Raw genomic sequence first — 21568 nt, forward strand, 5'->3', positions numbered from 1 at the left:
AAAGAAGTAAAAGAGGTGCAATGAGGTAGCTGTGTGACTAAACTAAGCAACAGAAGTGTATGGCACAGACACCTGGCCCATCTAGGGTTGGCACTGCAGTCCCACTGCACTAATGGCGGATACCGGACGCACGTCTAACACCAACATAGCTGTCAAGGCCTCAGTTATCCGCTTTGCAACAGGATGACTGCTGTCATATTTCACCTTCCTCGCAACGGACTGTTGGACAGTCATTTGCTTAGTGTTACGTTCACTGTACTTGGTACTCCAGAGACAGGGTGGATGAGCCCCAAGTACAGGAACGAGATGCTGCAGTAGGAACTGAGTTCAGCAGCATCCCCTACGGAAACCCTGACTCTGTTGTCTCTCCCACGTGGTCAGTCTACGCCTGCGAGACTATGTTTGCTTGGGCCCACGGCAGCCGCGTTTGAAGGGTGGATTAGGTCTGCCCAATTCCGATTCCCCCCGGTCTTAATTGGAGACAAGGCGTAACCCGAGACGGAGAGAGAACAAGGGGAACCTCTAACTAAGACAGAAACACAGAGATAGGGGAAACTACTGAACACAAAAACTAAAGTATGTGCGGCGCAGCTGCCAAGACAAACTATAACAAAGGAGACACTGTTCGGATGCCAAACACGACACCGTCGTATTTCAGCGAGGAAAATGATGGCGGAAACCTCCGCAGAACACACCAAAGCAAACACAAATAAAGAATATAAAACTTCAGCCAAACAGTGCGGCAAAGCCGCTACTCACAACACCGGTAAAGGTGCACGCTGAAGGAACAGGACCCCAAGGCTGAAGGTTCAGGATCACTGGACCAGAAGGCTGGAACAGATTCCTAGGACCAAGCTCCAGAAACCGTAACACAGAACTCAGGAACGGACTGGCTGCAATCTGGAATACTCCGGACACTGGATACAAACTCCACAGGAAGCTGACAGGTTCAAACCGGAACATACAGGTATCTTAACAGAACGTCTATCACCAGCTCAGAACTGCAGAGCTAGCTGGGTAATAAGGAAACAAGCCCCAATCAGGATGGCTGGAGGCCAGCCACACTGTAATAGCCAAAATACAGGCAGGTGATGTACACAGACAAGAGCTAGACTGCAGTACAGAGACTCACCACATAATGATCAAATATCTAACAGGTGAGACTAAACACATAGAAACAGGCTGCAGTAACACAGACTCACCACCGGCGGCCAACAAGAGTCTTCTAAACCACAGGTTCTCAAACTAGGTCCTCAGGACCCCACACGGTGCATGTTTTGCAGGTCTCCTCACAGAATCACAAGTGACATAATTAGCTCCACCTGTGGACCTTTTAAAATGTGTCAGTGAGTAATTAATATACCTGTGCACTTGTTGGGTTACCTGCAAAACATGCACCGTGTGGGGTCCTGAGGACCGAGTTTGAGAACCACTGTTCTAAACCAATACAATGGAAATCCTGGCCTGCAACAGAACTATAACATAAAATTTATGAACAGAAAGTGAACAGGAATGAACCACTGCTTGTGGTTCATAACACTTAGTTGAAGTAGTACAAGTGGTCTTCCGACTTCCCCTCTGGGATGACGATCGACTCCCAGCAGCAGCAGCAGCACTAGGAGGAAGTGGTTCTTGATCTTTCCCTATTTTATCCTCCAAATTTTTGTTCTCCATTATTTTTCTGGAGTTATATAACAAAATGCAGCATAGGAGAGCGTACCTCTACACCACACAGGGCAAACCCTGTAAAAATGATTTGGATTAAGTATTAATAACCCCTTTATTTGGAGTAAATAATATACAGCACAGGACAACACCACTGAACTTATATGGCAGCACCACTGGACTAGACTTATACGGCAGTACCACTGGACTGGATTTATACGCCAGTACCACTGGATTTATACGGCAGTATCACTGGACTTATACGGCAGTACAACTGGGCTGGATTTATATGCCAGTACCACTGGATTTATACGCCAGTACCACTGGGATTATAAGGCAGTATTACTGGACATATAGGGCAGTACCACTGGACATATACAGCAGTATCACTGGAAGTATACGGCAGTACCACTGGACATATATGCAGTATCACTGGACTTATAAGGCAGTATTACTGGACTGGATTTATACGCCAGTACCACTGGATTTATACGGCAGTACCACTGGACATATACGGCAGTATCACTGGAATTATACGGCAGTACCGCTGGATATATACGGCAGTACCACTGAATTTATACACCAGTACTACTGGACTTGTACAGCAGCACTGGACATATGGCAGCAGAGGACACTACAACTGTGACTGGACTGATGCAGCACAAGACACCACCATTGGACTGATGCAGGACAATACAGCACCACTGGACTTGACTTATACAGCAGCACTGGACATATGGCAGCAGAGGACACCACCACTGTGACTGGCTGGACTGATGTAGCATAAGACACTACACTGGACTGAGCAGCACAAGACAGCACTGGAATCGCCACCCAAGTTTCCCTCCCGCAAAGACACTGAGGGCGGAGACACGACCTCTCACTACACTCTCCAATGCCGGAGTGAAAATGGCGGGGACGCGCTGCTCCTTATATGGAATCCAAACCCTGCGAGAATACGACAGCAGGATGATGACATTTTGCCTCGTTCTGGTTTCCGACTCAGGTGGGAAAACCTGAGTTGGACTGGGATCCGGGCTCGGGTAGTGAAGTCCGGTAGGGTTCGGTTCTCAGGGAACCGAACCTGCTCATCTCTACTTGAAAGTGAAACCCATGTTCAGGCTTAATACAGGATTTGGTATGAAACGGGTATTAATGAAGGCAAATGCAAGAAGAAAGTATAGCTGGGTTTAAAGTCACCTCGACAGACTTTTCATGACGCGCACTTTTCTATTGGTTGCCACGGGCAACAGCTCCAATGGTCCACTTCCACTCTTCACCACTTCATATATACAGTACACCCCCATATTAGAAAACATTGGCTGTAGAGCTTATTAGCAATTATATAATATCATATACTGTACAAACCAGCTGTCAGAGGTTTCCTCATATATGTGCCGGAGATGTAAGGATAGTATGAGAAGCCGCCACGCTTTGGGGGGGAGCATTAGAGAAAAGCATATTATCCACGTGCAGCTCTTGGTGAAATGTCTACAGTAGCAAAGGGCAAGCTGAAGAGTATTGTGTCCTATATCCTCCCGCCATTGTTCAATGAGGACACATCACGACCCGCACTTAACCCTGATGAAGGCATCCCGCAGCTCATTAAAGACACTTCCCTTCCGATCACAGCTCGTCTTTCTTATGTTAATGGGGCATCAGCGTTAATTGTTTCCTCTAACACGCTGAAAACCTGGGCAGGGAAACCGTGTTGTTTTCTTCCAGCGTAAATAATGTATTTAGTATTCAGCAGCATCATATCCGCCAGCCGAGCGTCTGAGCTGTAATTGTGTTATAGCTTTAGGGTCCTGTCTACAGGTAAATGCGTTTGGATATTGCAATGCGTAATAAATGGATTGTTACGTTTATCATTCTGTCTTAGCCTTTAGTATGACCTTAAGGCTTTTTAATGTGACTCAGTACTGGGGCCAATTCAGTTAGTGGTGATTGCCGCTGTAGAGCCTGGGATGTTCGAATGTGCACATATTTGCCTATTGCGGTTGCTCAACATCGGTAATTTCCCATGCACCTCTATGGAGTGCAAGTAAAACGGCAAATCATGGCCAAGCCGAAAAAGATTAATTATCCCCGTCGATGCCAATATTCCTAGCAAATTGAACGGATGCATTCTCAGAATTACAGGGTCAGCTCTCAGTGATGGATTAAAAAAAATATTCACTGGGAATTACATATTTTATACTAGACATTGGGCTTAATTCAGACCTGTTTGCTCGCTAGGGGTTTCTTGCACTCCTGCGTTCGCATAGTCGCCGCCCATAGGAGAGTGTATTTTAGCTTTGCAAGTGTGCGATCACATGTGTAGCAGAGCTGTACAAACAGATCTCGTGCAGTCTCTGCGCAGCCCAGAACTTACTCAGCCGCTGCGATCACATCAGCCTGTCCGGGACCGGAACTGACGTCAGACACCCGCCCTGCAAACGCTTGGACGCGCCGGCGTTTTTCCAACCACAAACAATCTTCTTCCTGTCAATCTCCTTACGAACGCCCGTGCGAATGGATCCTTCGCACAAACCCATCGCTGCGCGGTGATCCGCTTTGTACCCGTGCGACGCACCTGCGCATTGTGGTGCGTACACATGCGCAGTTTAGACCTGATCGCCCGCTGTACGAAAACGCAGCCTAGCGATCAGGTCTGAAATGAATTAGCCCCATTGTCCCTGGCGTTTCCTGGGATTATCCTGGGATTATCCCCCAGGTCTCCCTCTGCAGGCCCAGCCTGTCTGCATCCTGAGACCTCACCATCATCAGTGCTCAACTGGGCAGACGCGCACGGCACAACAGTTGGGTTAGTGTAGATGTGCCTCTGAGGTATTTGATGTCGGCACAACAGTTGGGTGAGTGTAGATGTGCCTCTGAGGTATTTGATGTCGGCACAACAGTTGGGTGAGTGTAGATGTGCCTCTGAGGTATTTGATGTCGGCACAACAGTTGGGTGAGTGTAGATGTGCCTCTGAGGTATTTGATGTCGGCACAGTGTGCACATTTTTTTTCTCTCAATATCTCAGTGGCATGCTTGCGCTAACATGACCTCATTTTTATCAGCAGTTGATTATATTATATAGACTCCAGGGGCTGTAATTTGCACAAGGCATTCCGCTGTGGGAGAGCATGCCCTGGCCACACTTTAAGGGGGCATGCTGCGAGAGAGAGAGAGAGAAGAGCGGGAGAAAAAGCAACAGCAAATTATAATAACATAATATAACATGTAGAGCTGGTGCTATCACCAGGCTACTTACATATGATGGTAAGCAGCAAGGGGCAGGGCTGTGCCTATAGAGGAGGGACCCTGACTGGCAGTGACGTGCGGTGGGGTGAGGCAGAGCCTTTCCTGCAATACTAACGTATACACCATAGTTGTACTGTATAAATTATATAAAAAAAATGCAAAGAATATATTACAATTATCTTCTCTGTATTAGTCCAGTCATTTTTATAGTCAAAACTCTGGAGTAAAAAGTCTTTGACAGGTGATGCAGTCACCCCACCTCCACCTATCATTTCCGCACATCTCTGATCAAACCTCACCAACTCTCCAGCAGTATATACTGCTGCACCTGTGTATACTGCCCACATGTATATACCACTGCACCTGTGTATACTGCCCACATGTATATACCACTGCACCTGTGTATAATGCCAACATGTATATACCGCTGCACCTGTGGGCATTATATACTGCTGCGGCATTATACACAGGTGCAGCAGTATATACATGTAGGCATTATATACTGCTGCACCTGTGTATAATACCCACATGTATATACTGCTGCACCTGTGTATAATGCCCACATGTATATACTGCCCACATGTATATACCGCTGCACCTGTGTATAATGCCCACATGTATATACTGCTGCACCTGTGTATACTGCCCACATGCACCATTTGGCTCATATATTGTGTGTAAATCTGACTCTGGTACTAGCCAGTGCCTCCTCAGCCATTTACCTCCCTGCGAAAACGCACAGCACCGATCAGGTCTGAATTAGGCCCAATATGCTAATGACTACCAAGTGAATTAGTGCATAAAAGGCCATATTTTAATACTGAAATTCATGGCAAGGTTGCGCCAACATTGTATCTGCTTCTTCACTGAATTCATATGCTGAGACTTGCAGTTCCACCACCACTGGGGATATACACTGTTTAGAAATGGCTGTGGTGACATCAGGGATAGTGCATGTGGGCTGTGTGGAATAAAAGAATATTTTCCGAATGCACAAAGACGACTCATTGTAAAACCTCCCAGATATGTTATTACTTTAGCCCTTTTATCATTCTGCATCCGACGTGAGAACACATTACCTGCAGACGTAGCCCTGCTACCGCACTGAGATTTGGCTTATTTTGCAGAACACAAGCCGTCGCCCTTACAAGAATGAGTCATTTGATATATGTCGGAATGTCTCGTGCTGGCGCCTCATCATAATCCCCCTGTGCTCTCCCCTGGTTCTATGGACGGAGCCAAGATCTTTGCTGAGGTGGTTAGAGGGCTGGGAATGGGGGAATAGCAGGAGGATGCTATGGTAACGTAGATTATTTCTTTACACATTCAGAAATGTTATTACCATGCTCAAAGCAACAGTGTGAGAGAACGCTAGAACAAAGCGTCTGGCCCAACCCGGGACGCGTGCTGTAGAGGAAGTCCTGCATTATTAATCGCGTGTAGTGGACCCAGCTCTAATGTCAGAGACAACTGATGAAGTCGCTCTGAAGGTAGAAGATAACCTGTGCTGCAAAATGTGTTATTGGGATTGTAGGCAAACTCCGGGAGGATTTCCAGTTGCCTGAAACTCCAACACCCCCTTCCCCACAGCCTGGTCAGCAGCCACTATATGCTGTAAAAGGCGTATGTCTGAGCTAGTACTGTATTACATACCCTGCACTGTGTTTGGGCCAGACTATAGCTCTTTACATGCTAATTACACATCCTTCATGGGCAATCGCTCTAAAATCAAACATTTGGAGATCCCCCTCCAGTGATCCTGCGTTTGCCCCTGGGTATAGCAGAAGTCATCTCACCCTGATAAATATAAGGGCCACAGATCTAGTGATTATATTGGTGATATAACAAGTGTCCAAATACATTTATTATAATGTTATTAATGCATAATGTAACACTTTGGATGCATGGCTAAGGGAATGACGTTAGTAACGGTGATTGCGGCAAATATATGATTACAATTAGAGATGTGTCCTCATTCACCTCTGGCACAAGACGTATGGCACCACTTTGTAGCGCTTCTCAGACTTACTGTATATCTTAACTTAGCGACTGTGTCCATTGTCCAGCGGGGATGAATTGATATTGTGTGTGAGGATGATATATACACTGATGAGGGTGAGGATGGTAGTGACGATGATATTTTGCCACTGCAGAGCTGTTAGCTTAGCTGCCTTAAGCCCATTGGTAGCCTGTTTTGTGGGGGCCCAAATAAACCAAGCACTACAGCACAAAAGTGGCAGTCCCTGTCGCTGAAGTGCTTGGTTTGTTAAACTGTGCTTATCCAACATAAGGGTTGGTGGCAGGGCCCAGGTACAATTCCATCTTGCACCACTTTTTATTTCTGCCACTACTGTGTGGCAGTGTTTCATAGATGTGCTATAAACTGCCGTGTGTTTGTGCCGCTGCTCTGTCGCTTAGTAACCAGTCAGCTCGCTGCAGCCTTTGACCTAATCTGGATGAAAACAATATTGTGAGTTGTGGGGTGGTCAAACTTGAGTGGACATGACTGGAAATGAATGTTATTGAGGTTAAAAATACTGTAGGAACAAAAAAAGGCCCAAATTCAGTGAATGGCCTGAAATGACCCCAAAATAAATGTTATTGCTAGTTTATGCATGACAATTTTAATGACAGTATTGATTTAAACAAAAAAATAATTGCTTTATGCCATTTTTTTTATTTATTATTTTCTGCTTTCTAGTATCTACTAGATAGTGGCAGTGGTGCATGCAGGGGGGGTTTCTGAGTACCCAAAAATCCTCCCCCTGATGGACTAAATGTTTTTTTAGCAGTCCCGCAGCCCACAGTCAGTCCAGCCCCCTCATGGCAGTATGCTGAGAACCGTGAGTGTGTGGGTGATTCTCATAGAATTGCTTCATATTGCATCCACCCTCCCCCGATAGGCCCACAAATTGCAGCATTATGCCATGGGAGTGGGGCCTAATGATTAAAAGTGACCGGCCCATAGAGATGGCCATTGGCAAGTTAACCTTCGATGGCACCATTGGTGGTTAATCTCGAGCGTATAAAACAATTAACAGGAACAATTGATGGTTTCGCCCACTGACGGTCTCCCTTGCTCGATTGCAAACCGGGCAGCAGGCATCAATGGGATTTCATGGGTCACTTAGTTCGGTGGACTTGACTAGCCTCTGTGTTCTGAGCAAAGTGGACAAACAAAACATAGGGGTGCTCTATGACATCGATGGCAGAGGACCGCTGGATATCTTCCATCAATAGCAAAACCATTTACCCCCTTCAATGACCTCCCGCTCCTGCAGCATTCTCTTCCCTCGGACTCCATACTATCCAGGCCACCGTCACGGCGGCACAAACTTTAAATGGTCATAAAAATGACGTTATAAATCCAGCTCCGGCTCTGCACAAAAAATGTTTTGCTGTTTCCAGTTCACCCTCACTAACAGTGAATGGACGTACATATAAATAAATAAGACATACATGAATACAGGGAAATAAGTTGCTTTCTGTAAAAGAAGCAGAAGGCGCAGCAGGGCCTCGGGGGGAATTGTCTCTGTATGAGTATGTACATTACAGTGTGATTGCTCCCTGCTCGCACACTTATCCATACAATGCAGATCCCACTGTGTGCACACAATGGGATCTCTCTGTAATGTTTTCTCCAATACTGGGCTTAGCGGTTGGCACAAGTGTATAATGAGCTGACTGCGGTGAGGAAGGTATAGGAGTGTACCCCCTGCCTGCATTCAGTGCACAGAGGGGAGGAATCATCCCACGAGCCGGACTTACTGACAGCACCAGGTCTGAGAAATGCGCACGTGGCCCCGGCTAATGTTTGCCGACACTGAACTGATCCGCAATAGAGAGGGAAATGAATTGTAAACAAATATTGATTGTTTTTTTCCAATGCACATGAGCCACAATTAAACATATGGATCTGTCGCTCTCACGGCCCTTCCCTCTTCCCAGCTGTCAGCCACAGATCCTATGAAATTAGCAGCCGGCCCTAACGGCTTTAACTCGTATTGACGGCATTGATCTGCAATGGTTATGAGAGTGCGTTCGAGTCTGCATGTGCCTGTTCCTGTAAGTGGCTCTACAGGGGGTGCACAGGAAAAGAGACAAAATAGATTCAGCGTGCAAAACCGGGCTCGGGGGAAGATCTCTTGCCCACCGCAAAGGAGTGCTTAGACAATGCTGCCCCCGATATACGGTCTTTATGTCAACAGCACTTAGGGTGGGTACAGGCCCAGGCCGGTTCTAGCCCTTGTGGCGCCCCGAGCCAAAATAGGGGCGTGGCTTCATACAGGGGCATGGTCAGTTACGCCCCCTGTAGAGTTGTGCCCCCATTTGTGCCCCCTGTAGAGTAGCGCCGCTTACAAAAAAAAATACAAAAAAATAAATTAATTAATACTAACTATCCCCGCTCCTGATTCCCGACCGCTGCTGACCTCCGCCGGCGCTGCTCCACGGATCTATGGGAGAGACGTCATGACGTCTCTCCCATAGCACAGCAAAGACACTAGAGGTCAATTATGACCCCTAGCATCTATGTGCCAGTCCCACAATGCTGTGCGGTGCGCGATGACATCATCGCGCACCGCACAGCAAAGGTCCTCTCCACGAAGCGAAACTAGACTGGTAGCGTAACCCGTCTAGTTTCTTTCACAGCGCCGCTCAGCACCGGGGGACACTGACAAACAGTAGCGGATCTTGCCATGGCGCGGCGCCCTCCGGAAGGCAGCGCCCCGGGCAAAAATCCTGTGTGCCCGTAGCAAGATCCGCTACTGGGTGGGTACACCCCAGAACGATTGCGATCGTTCAACAATTTCCCTTCGACTTGCCGTTAGCTCCTGGACAGGTTTAGGCTCACGATTGAACAAAAACGGTGCATTTGTGTCAAATGATTACGACCCGACTCCAATCCGACACACGTTGGTACACAGAACACCAGGCGACCGTCTTGTCGATTGGCCTGAAATTTAAATAATGTGCAGGACTAGCTTAGGGGGGTATAAATAGCAGCAGCCATTTTGGCTGGCTGCTAAAACTAAAAAAAACAGTTTGCTTTCAATAAATGTTGTTCTAAACTTTTTTGGTTTTAAATATTTTTATTGGGATACTTTACAGAAAACTTTTAGAAATGTCTTTATTTATAAATGTGTTTTATAGGGGGACATATATATATTAATTAGTGGGCACATAAAAGCATTGGTGGGCAGTGTGGGCATATATAAACCAATCAGTGGGCATACAAAGGCATTGGTGGCCAGCGTGGGGAATAAAGCAATCAGTGGGCACATAAAAGCATTGGTGGGCAGTGTGGGCATATATGAAACAATCAGAGGCATTGATGGACAGTATGGGCATAGGAGAGCATTGCTGGCCAGGAGTACACATACAGATGGGTCCACGGTTATCTTGGCTAGTTTGCTGCGCCTAGGCACAACATGGTGTATTAACATAAACCCTTCATCTATTGTTCTCAGCTGCAATGCAATACAGAGAACAATACAGCGGGGGATTAAGTTTGACTGCCCAGTCTCAGTTAATACTATTAAAGGTCAAGATAAACATGGACCCATCTGTACCACAGGATGAAATCGGATGGGTATCCCAAATCAGAGGACAGAGTGTGTGTCTGCACTACTGGTGCACCTCACAGCACTGGAGAAGATGGTGGCGGGTGGGTGTTTACCAGAAATGGCGTCTATGTGCCAGTCCCACAATGCTGTGCGGTGCGCGATGACGATGATCACCATCTGTGAAGATGGTGGCGGGTGGGTGTTTACCAGAAATGGCACTCAAATGACGCGGGTCGCACGACGGTCGTACGATAAAAAACATACACGATCAGCACGCAATCGGCACCCAATCGGAGGTCGGATTGACGAATCTTGGCTGCAGCAGGTCTAGATCTCCAATCGACATACGAGCGGCGGGTACGCGCATCGGATCGGAAATCGTCTGCAAAACAGGTTCGATGCGGCACTTTTTCCATAAGATCTCGGCGAAATCGCGTAAAAATCGAGGATTTTTACACAAAGTCGTCCTGGTGTACCCATACTTAGGTCGACACTCATTAGGTCGACCACTAGTGGTCGACATGCATTAGGTCGATATGGTCATTAGGTCAACATGGCAAAGGTCGACACATGAAAAGGTCGATATGAGTTTTTCACTTATTTTGTAATTTTTTTAACTTTTTCATACTTTACGATCCACGTGGACTACGATTGGGAATAGTAACATGTGCCGAGCGCAGCGGTAGCAGAGCGAGGCACCTTTTCCTGAAGCATGGCGAGTGCACTCATTGGGGTGCACTAATTGGGGTTCCCGGTCACTTTACGAAGAAAACAACACCCAAAAAATAAAAAATAAACATATGTCGACCTTTTTCCATGTCGACTTATTTTAGGTGTCGACCTAGTCACTGTCGACCAATAGCGGTCAACCTAATGACTGTGGACCCTATTATCCACACCCGCTGCCCCCTTCCAGCTTCCTGTCCTCCTGTCGGGGGTGGAACATGATTTTGCCCTTTGCAAAATTTTGGCAGGAATCCAGAGATGTCAATCCGGCCCCTGAAGACCCACACCATGCTCTTCTGAGCATGCAACAGAGCAGCGAGGGGCTCCTCACCTCATGGTCCCACATCAGCGCCAGCCTCAGAGGCCATTCACCAGAGCCATCAGTGATAGAGCAATGATTCAATCTGTCAAAGTCAGAAAAATATCACGCTACACACTGCCATATATGCACCTCATGCGAGTGCCTGCTGCGTGTGCATGAGCCCTCCCGTGAGTGCGCATACTCTCAGTTGCGTGCACCCGCAGGCGCACGGTATGCGCATTTACGGTAGAGTTTATGTGCGTCTAGCGGGCGACTCAATCGTTACATATTTTAGTCATATAATGTATTTTGTAGATTATGGTCCCTTTGATAGAATCTGAAAGTTTAGTTAATATAGCATGTTCGGGGACAAAGAGATTCCTCTTTGTTTGATACGAAGGGTCAGACAGGGGTTACACAGTGGTGTTTAGTATCCATCGGAAGAGAATATAATTAGCAATATTCCGGTGTTGGTTTGAAGCGGATTAATCGCTCGTGCGTATAGTTATGGACATAAGAAGTTTATGGACATTTACTATTATTTGCACTTTATTACCCATGCGGCGGGAAACCCAGTTTCCCTCCCACCTGAGCAGTTTGAAATAGTCACAGCCCACCTGTATGAACCGACCTATGACCTTTTGTTATAATGCGAAGACGAATTCCTGTGTCCAATGAACAATAAGAATGTAGGGACCATTGTACTGTACTGTGTGTAAGTGTATAAAAGGACAAGCCGATCTGGGCCAGCTCGCTACTCTCTTCAACGGTTCTCATTGCTGATAATCGGGAGCTGGATATCCAGAAAGGCGCATGCGATTGTTTCCCCTGGTGCGTAAGTTCTCTGCAACCATATTGTCTCTTATTTAATGTTATATGCCATTCTCTCTCTCCTTCCCCTCTTTTAAATGTAATTGTATCTTTATTGTATTTTATGTGTAGTTATCCGGTTAGGTATTTTATGTTATCTTGGTAGTGTATAACTTGTATTGTATTATTCTTTTGCAATTGAACGTTCATTCATTTCCTTAAAAGGCGTTAGACCCTTAGACCGGTATTTGAGTGTTTATTATATTGCTAAGGGGTTCTCAGAGCGTAAGAATCGCTCATACAGCTTTTTAACTAACAAGGTTACACTGTGTTGCATTTACACCTTATCACTGCACAAGGGTTTACAGTATAAGTACATTGTTTAAGGTATAGTTATAAAGGTTTAACACTGTGAGCGTCTGCGCCGCTCGTGATCTCCTCGTGGTCTCGAGCGTCCGCTACGCTGATAGCGTAGCATTACGGTAGTCGCTCACCTATAGTGTGCCCGATACCAACAGCGTATTCTCGCGAGCGTTTGTGTCGCTCGAGCGGCTCGCTCCCGATACAGCGTCCGCTACGCTAAGGGCGTACCCTTACGGTACCTGTGCGCCAATTGCGTACTGTGTTCTTTAACCTTTTAGCGTGATTTATACAAGGTATAGAATAGGCATTGTCAAATCTGATCCTAATTGGGAGTTGATAGATGTCCAGTCTGATAAATGTCCAAGCAGTGTGAAAACACTAGAGGCCTAAGTCAATAAAATAAACTCAGTCTTAAGAACAGTGTCCGTCTACTGTCATGAATTAAGAATATGAAAAAACAATGTATAGTCAGTCACTTCTGATGGTCGGATAAAGGTCCCATACGTTCCTAAGTCTCCCATCTGGTTCCTATTTTCAAAGGTTTTCAACACTTTAGACCCCTCAATGTTCTTTGTAGCTCAACATAAATCAAGTGAAGGGGATATCATATTGTAAAACCATTACATTTATTTAATACAGGAAACATAATAAAACGGTACAGTGCGATTGGTTCAAAAATTTTAACAAACATACAATACACACAGTAACAAGGTGTCCCCGTACCTCAAAAGGCCTTTTGGGAAAGGCACATAGGGGTATTTTTTCAATTGCTCCCCCTATTGAGCAATATCACCTTCAACTTGGAGTGGTGTCCTAAGTCCAAATGGGTAGTCAGCGACAGCCTAGCTCCACCAACGCGTTTCAACCACTTGAGTCTTTATCAAGATGGACACATTGATAAAGACCCAAGAAGTTTGAAGGTGATATTGCCCAATAGGGGCACATCCTAGTGGGTGGAATTATTAGTGGGTGGAAGTATGGATTATTCAATACTCTTGAATAATCATGTTACCCTGGCCCTGTCCCCTCTTCGCAGACCCACATTTTGCAGCATTATGTCATGAGGGGGTGGGGCCTAATGACGATAAGAGTCCGGCAAAGCCCCCGCAGGGATCGGCTGCATCACCCCACCGGAAACTCTCTGCGATGGGAAACTTTCTAAGTTGGTAACTATGGTCCATTCTAAGCAGTAAACTGGGAAACAACTACAAACAGGACTTGGCAAAGAAAGAGACCTGGAGGAGCATTTGAATGAAACGCTATAGACAGCAGCACAACTCTGGTCAATGAGCCTGATTTTTGAGTCAGGTTCAGAAGCTCATGCAGCAGCAAATGCCGCTACAATCCCTTCCCTTGCGCAGATACATTCAGCCGAATGTGCAAGGACTGAGATGCACAAGGTGGAAAGCTGCTCAATCAGATTGTAATGTCACTCAGGTGCTAAAAGGGGAGGGGTAATTCTGTGTAGGAAAAAAACTGTGTTCCCTAATGCACACCGAGTGAATAATATTACTATATAATAATAGTCAGATAATACGGAGATCTTAGTTGCGTATATCTGCAGATATAGGGTTAAGCCCCCAGGCCGATCGACAAGGCTTTTCCGTCACTGGGGCCTTGTCGATCGGCCTGGGGGCTTAACCCTATATCTGCAGATATACGCAACTAAGATCTCCGTATTATCTGACTATTATTATATAGTAATATTATTCACTCGGTGTGCATTAGGGAACACAGTTTTTTTCCTACACAAGGACTGAGATGCCCACTCTTTGCGTTTGGGCACGCTGTAATACCGATTGGTGCATCCTTATACGCCACCATCAGTCGTACCATTGAATATTGCACCACCCCTACGCAGGTACAGTTTCTCCGTCTGACTACGGCCTCCTATGGTTGTAGCTATATGCAGGTGTTGCGTAGACACGCCCACGACACTTTCAGAACACTCCCACTGAATGGCCCACTTTCACGTACATTACTAACCACAACTCAGGAACGCCCATCACTTTTCCGCATTTCTGATACCGTCTGACCTGATTGCAACAGCGCCTATGTTTGTACATTCTGTGCAATGGAATTTTTTACCCAATCGCAACCCAGTAATGTCCAGAATGGACTGCCACTCGCAGCTCCAAATAGTCGCTGGGCTACGCAAACTTTGGTGTTGTGTGTGCATTGAGTTATTGAGTTGGACTCTGGCCCAATGAGTGCAATCTACAAGACCCATACAGGGCCTAATTCAGTCTGGATCACTGCAGCGGCAGCGATCGCAGTCTGAATCCCAATGTGGAGTGCTCTTGCGCACCCCGGGAGCCCAGTGAGATGCTAACAGCATCTCTAGGCTGCAATTGCCTCAAACCTGATTGACAGGCAGAGGTGATCGCGGGGTGGGAGGGGGCGTGCCAATGGCATTAGAGTGCCGTTGACACGGCGCGGTCCTGACAACGCAGGCGTATCCGGACAGTTGACATCACACGCAGCCGCTGCGACCCGGGATGTGGCGGGTAGCGGCCTGCCAGCGCTCAGGAGCTGCACTGGTAGGGAGCTACTCGCCAGGTGCAAAAGCATCGCCGCCGTGCAGTACTTTTGCACTTGTGCGGGGGGGGGGGGGGGGCACGTGTCAGTGTAAATGATCGTAGATGTGCTAAATTTAGCACATCTATGATCAGATCTGAATTAGGCCCTCAGTACAATGCACTGCCAGACATCCTTGAAATAAGGCCCTGAAACAGAATCAACACCTGACTTTGTGAAGACCAGGCTTGTAGATGAATGATGTAAAAGGAACTCAGACGGGAACATGGAAAGTGAAACCTCCTTGGTCCTTAAAAGAGCAGACATAAAGCCACATAATAATAATAATAATAATGTTATTTATATAGCGCTCTTTTTCCAATAGGACTCAAAGTGCTTAACAGATACGTAGCATAATATAGTACAGAAATAATGAAGTACAGATCAGCTTTTCATAAAATACAGAAGCATGAAGATACTAAAGGGACATTATTGGGTAATTACAACGTTCCCTTGCAGTTTTGGCCTATTTAGAAAATTCATGCTGCAGTGCAAATAAATTATATTGGGTAATTACACCAATAATATTTACATCAGCAGTTATTATTGTATACTAGGATGTGACTTTATTTCAACTTTCTAAATTGTTAGTAATCTGCTATCAGTGTTTATGCTAGTGGAGTTTTATTGCATCCTCTGTAACTGGGGTTAGGCCTTGATTGGAATTATTGGACACACATGGATAGAATCCATTCTTAAGGAGAAGTCCTAGGCTGATCTGCCGGGATGATCAGGGTTGTATTCGAAGGGTTGTTTAAAAGGGTTATGAAATATTATACAAAGGAACTATTCAGGACTTAAACAGGACGGAAACAGACAAAGAACATTACAGTAAAGGAACAGACATACAACATGCCTTTCAACCATATGCAAACTCATCTGTCCATTTAAACCAGAGGTTCTCAAACTCAGTCCTCGGGGGCACACACAGTGCATGTTTTGCAGGTCTCCTCACAGAATCGCAAGTGAAATAATTAGCTCCACCTGTGGACCTTTTAAAATGTGTCAGTGAGTAATTAATACACCTGTGCACCTGCTGGGTTACCTGCAAAACATGCACTGTGTGTGCCCCCGAGGACCGAGTTTGAAAACCTCTGATTTAAACGAATGTACATATGTTTCTCACATCCTCATGCAGTCTAAGAACATTTGTTATATCATGATTTGCTTGCGACTTGATACTTGGATTTGCAATCTTTGCTTAGCTATGCATAGTCAGTGAAAGCATGCTGGCCTGGTTGCATACTCACAAAGTACTCACTTTCACCTATAACCAACTAAACTTTTGCCACACTGGTGGCCTTTATTCATTTGCCAAGAATTCCTTTAGAGGCAATCTAGGGTCAGCTGTGCTGATCAATTTGCCTTCACATATGTAAATTATACATAATACTACGTGTTTGTAAATGAACAGCTGAACAGCACCAGTAAACAGGTATTTGAACGTTTACATTTAAATACTGCAACATTTTAAACGAACCATGTACCACAAATTAATTTTCTTCATTGTACTCCATAGTTTTTTCTCTAAAACAATAACATCCTTCATTCTCCCTGCTACTCACCCCTCTGTACACATTGCTGCCTCAATTATTCACTCCCCTCTTATTAACACTCATGAGATTTTTACTTCTCTCTCTACTTTGACAATAACATCCACAACCGGACACCATAAAAAACATTCACAAACCTCCAACTTTATTTATCTCTCTCTCCTGTTGCTTTTAGCTGGTGACATTTCCCCAAATCCAGGACCCAATCACTTGGCCCACTCACACCCACCTGATTCACAGCAATATAGAAATCCAGCCAACCTCATAAACATCACATGTCTCCCTGCACCCACCAAATACCTAAAATGTGTCTTATGGAATGCACGCTCCATTTGTAACAAATTAACATCCATACATGACCTCTTCATATCTAACAACTTCAATCTGCTTGCTATAACAGAAACATGGCTCACACAATCAGACACAGTCTCCCCTGCAGCACTGTCACATGGTGGTCTCAATTTCACACACACCTCCATGCCTGGTAACAGTAAAGGAGGTGGGGTTGGATTATAACTTTCCCAGTATTTCACATACACAGTTCTACCACAAGTACCATCACTCACATTCACATCATTTGAAGTACATTTCATCAGTATTTAAACTCCTTTCTCTCTGCATGTTGCAGCTATCTATCGCCCACCTGGGCAACCCAGTCAATTTCTGGAAGATTTTTCTGCCTGGCTCCCTCACTTTCTATCCTCTGACATCTCCACCATCATCATGGGTGATTTCAGTATTGCTATTGATAGTCCAAAATCTGCTGCTCATGCTCCAAACTATTCTCTCTAACCTCCTCTCTTGGCCTCTCCCAATGGACTGACTCCTCTACTCATCAGGAGGGCCACTGCCTTGATCTAGTATTCACCAGACTATGCTCAGTTTCTGAATTTACTAACACCCCTTTCCCTCTCTCAGATCACAACCTTATCACCTGCATGCTCTCTATTTCTTCAAACTCAGAGTCACTGAAGTCCTCTAATCCTCCTCAAACCCACAGAAATATTAACACAATTAATTTTGAAGAACTGTCCACCTCTCTGCAACAACTGCTCTCACCTATTTCTGCATTTACTTCTCCTGAGACTGCTGTATCACACCTGAACCAGACTCTAGAAATAGCCCTTGACCAAGTGGCTCTAGCTACCAATCACACTCCACGTAGGTCAAGATGTCAACCGTGGCACTCTAAATTAACAAGACACCTACAAAAACTCTCACGCAAAGCTGAACGTCAGTGGCGTAAATATCGTATTCCTAGCGACTTTCTCCCATATAAGACTGTCTACCACTCTAATCATAATGCCATGGACTCTGCCAACAAACATATTTCCAAACTCTCATCTCTGCTCAAGCATCTATCCCCAAATGACTTTTTAATACATTTAAATCACTTCGGAACCCTCCCTCACTCAACCCACCAGCCACTATCAAGGCGCAAGATCTTGCTTCCTACTTCAAGAACAAGATTGATGAGATCCAAGATGAAATGGTATGCTCTTCCTCAGCCAGTGACCTGCTCAATTCTCTACCTGAACCCTCTGGCACTCTCTCCTTATTTGATCCCACAAGTGTAGATGAAGTGTCAACACTCTTCTCAGCCTGCTACTCTACTACCTCTCCTCTTGAGCCTATACCCTCACATGTAAGTAAATCTCTGTCTCCTGTGCTCATCCCAACCTTAACTAACATCTGTAATCTCTTTCTTTCTACTGGTATCTTTCCTTACTGTTCAAGCATGTACTGATTACTCCTATTCTGAAAAAATAAAATTCTGACCCTAACACTCTCTCAAACTACCATCCCATCTCTCAGCTGCCATGCCTCTCCTAGCTACTTGAGAGACTTGCCTACACTCGCCTCACACACTTTCTTAAATAACACAATTTATTTGACCCACTTCAGTAAGGCTTTCGTTCCCAGCACTCCACAGAGACAGCACTGACTAAAGTAGTGAATGATCTAGTCACTGCAAAGTCCAAAGGCCATTACTCACTTCTTATTCTTCTAGATCTCTCTGCTGCTTTTGACACTGTTGACCATTTTCTTCTCATACAAACACTACAATCCCTAGGTCTTAAAGACACAGTCCTCTCTTGGTTCCTATCCTACCTATCTAATCACTCCTTCAGTGTTCGCTTCTCTGAATTCACATCTTCTTTGGTTCATCTTTCAGTTGGAGTACTACAAGGCTCGGTCTTAGGTACTCTGCTTTCCTCAATCTATACTTCATTTCTTGGAAAACTAATCAGCTCTTTTGGATTTCAGTATCATCTGTACACAGATGATACTCAAATCTACCTATCCTCCCCAGATTTGTCACCATCTGTACTGGTCAAGGTCACTGAATGCCTTTCTGCTGTTTTATCTTGGATGTTATCTCACGACCTCAAACTTAATATTTCCAAAACAGTGCTACTTATATTTCCACCCCGCCAATAGTTGTTACCAACCTGATATCTCTATCACTGTTGAGAACTCAACAATCAATCCTACCCCACAAGCTCGCTGTCTAGGTGTCATACTTGACTCAGAACTGTCCTTTGCTCCCCACATTTAGTCTGTCTCAAAATCATGTTACACGCATCTAAAAAAACATATCCAAAATACAACCATACCTTACACAAGACACTGCAAAAACTCCAACCCATGCTCTCATTATCTCCCGCATAGATTATTGCAATAGTCTTCTTACTGGTCTTACCAAAAAGAGACTCTCACCACTACAATCCATTCTGAATGCAGCTGCAAGGCTAATCTTCCTCACTAGACGTTCATCGTCTGCAGATCCACTCTGTCAGTCCCTCCATTGGTTACCTGTATTCTACTGTATTCAATATAAAATACTTTTACTCACACATAAGGCCATTAACCATACTACACCAATGTACATCCCTTCGCTCATCTCAAAATATCTCCCAACCCGACCTCTCTGCTCTTCACAAGATCTATGTCTCTCATCCACACTCATTACTTGCTCCCATGCACGCTTGCAGGGCTTTCTTCGGGCTGCACCCACTCTGTGGAATGCCCTACCATGCACAATAAAACTCTCCCCTAGTCTCCAAACCTTCAAGCGTTCCCTGAAAACTCACCCCTTCAGGCTAGGTTATCACATTCCAGAACCGCTCACTCAACCTTCATAACCTTTCCTATCCGATTAAATCCCCACTGTACAGTCCACACATATCCTCCACATATTTTCTCTTTCTTCACTTTCCCTTTTTTCTGACCATGGTTCATCATTGCTGTGATGTGATATCGTACAATCCACCTAGAACCTTTGCAATCCGGTGGACAAATACGCAATAGATAGTGCCTTTCCTTGTGTATCAATGCCTATTTCCCTATAGATTGCAAGCTTGCGAGCAGGGCCCTCCTACCTCTATGACTGTTTGTTTATTACTCAGTTTTGTTTTATTATTATGTCCAATTGTAAAGCGCAACAGAATTTGCTGCGCTATATAAGAAACTGTTAATAAATAAATAATTATGGAAATGCTTGAGTAAACAGGAAAGTCTTGAGTCTGCTTTTGAAGGATTCTATAGTCGGGGCCTCTCGCACTGTGCGGGGAAGTGAGTTTCATAAAGTTGGAGCCGCATGACTAAAAGCTCGACCCCCAGCTGCAGCTGCAGAACCCTTGTGGCGCCATATAAATAAAGGATAATAATAATAATAATGAATTACGGGAGATTCTAGGTACTGCTAAAAGTCCTTCATCTACAGATCGCAGTAATGGAGTGGGGCAGTATGGGGTCAGAAGCTGTTTCAGGTACCTTGGGCCTTGGTCATGTAATGCTTTGAAACTCAGTAAGCCAATCTTGAAGATGATTCGCCATCTTACAGGCAGCCAGTGAAAGGAGTAGGGGGTGGGTGTTATGTGGCTACAACGGGGCTGGTTGGTTAACAGCCTGGCAGCTGTGTTTTGCACCAGTTGTAAGCGGTGCAATTCTTTTGTTGGGAGACCAAGGTAGAGGGCATTGCAGTAGTCTAATCGAGATGATACAAATGCGTGGATGACTTTTGGCAGATCATCTGAGGGAATTAAGTACTTGATTCTGGCTATGTTCCTCAGGTGAAAGGATGAGGATATGATTGTGGCTGATATCTGATGTTTAAGCGTCAAGCCACCATCCAGGACAACAGCAAGATTCCGCACACGATCAGTGGTTTGTAGTTCTGAATCCCCAAGTGTAAGTCCAGTTGGTTGGTTATACTGCAGTCTTGTCCTTTGATGTTGCGGTCCTATCATAAAGAGTCGGACCTCTGTTTTATCTGGGTTCAGTCGCAGCCAACTGGCGCTCATCCACTCCTGGAGCTCAGCTAGCCAGCCATTTAGGGTTGCTATTGGGTTATCAGTGCCCGGAGCAATGGACAAGTACAGTTGTGTATTATCTACATAGCAGTGGTAGACCAGGCCATGGCGCCTGATTATTTCACCCAGCGGGAGCATGTATACTGCAAAAAGCATGGGGAATAGTATAGAAGCTTGTGGGACACCACATGGCAATGGCACTGATGGTGATGAGTATACTCCAGACGATACTCTCTGTGACCTGCCTGTGAGAAATGATTTGAACCGGCTTAGGACTGTGCCATCCAGTCCAAAAAAATGTATCAGTCGCTCAATCAGAAGCCCATGGTCCACGGTATCAAATGCTGCAGAGAGATCCAAAAGGATTAATATTGATCAGTCACCTCTGTCTCTTGCCATCAGAAGATCATTTCACACACGCACCAGGGCTGTTTCAGTGCTATATC

Source organism: Pseudophryne corroboree, chromosome 9, assembly GCF_028390025.1.
Source record: "Pseudophryne corroboree isolate aPseCor3 chromosome 9, aPseCor3.hap2, whole genome shotgun sequence".
NCBI lineage: Eukaryota > Metazoa > Chordata > Amphibia > Anura > Myobatrachidae > Pseudophryne > Pseudophryne corroboree.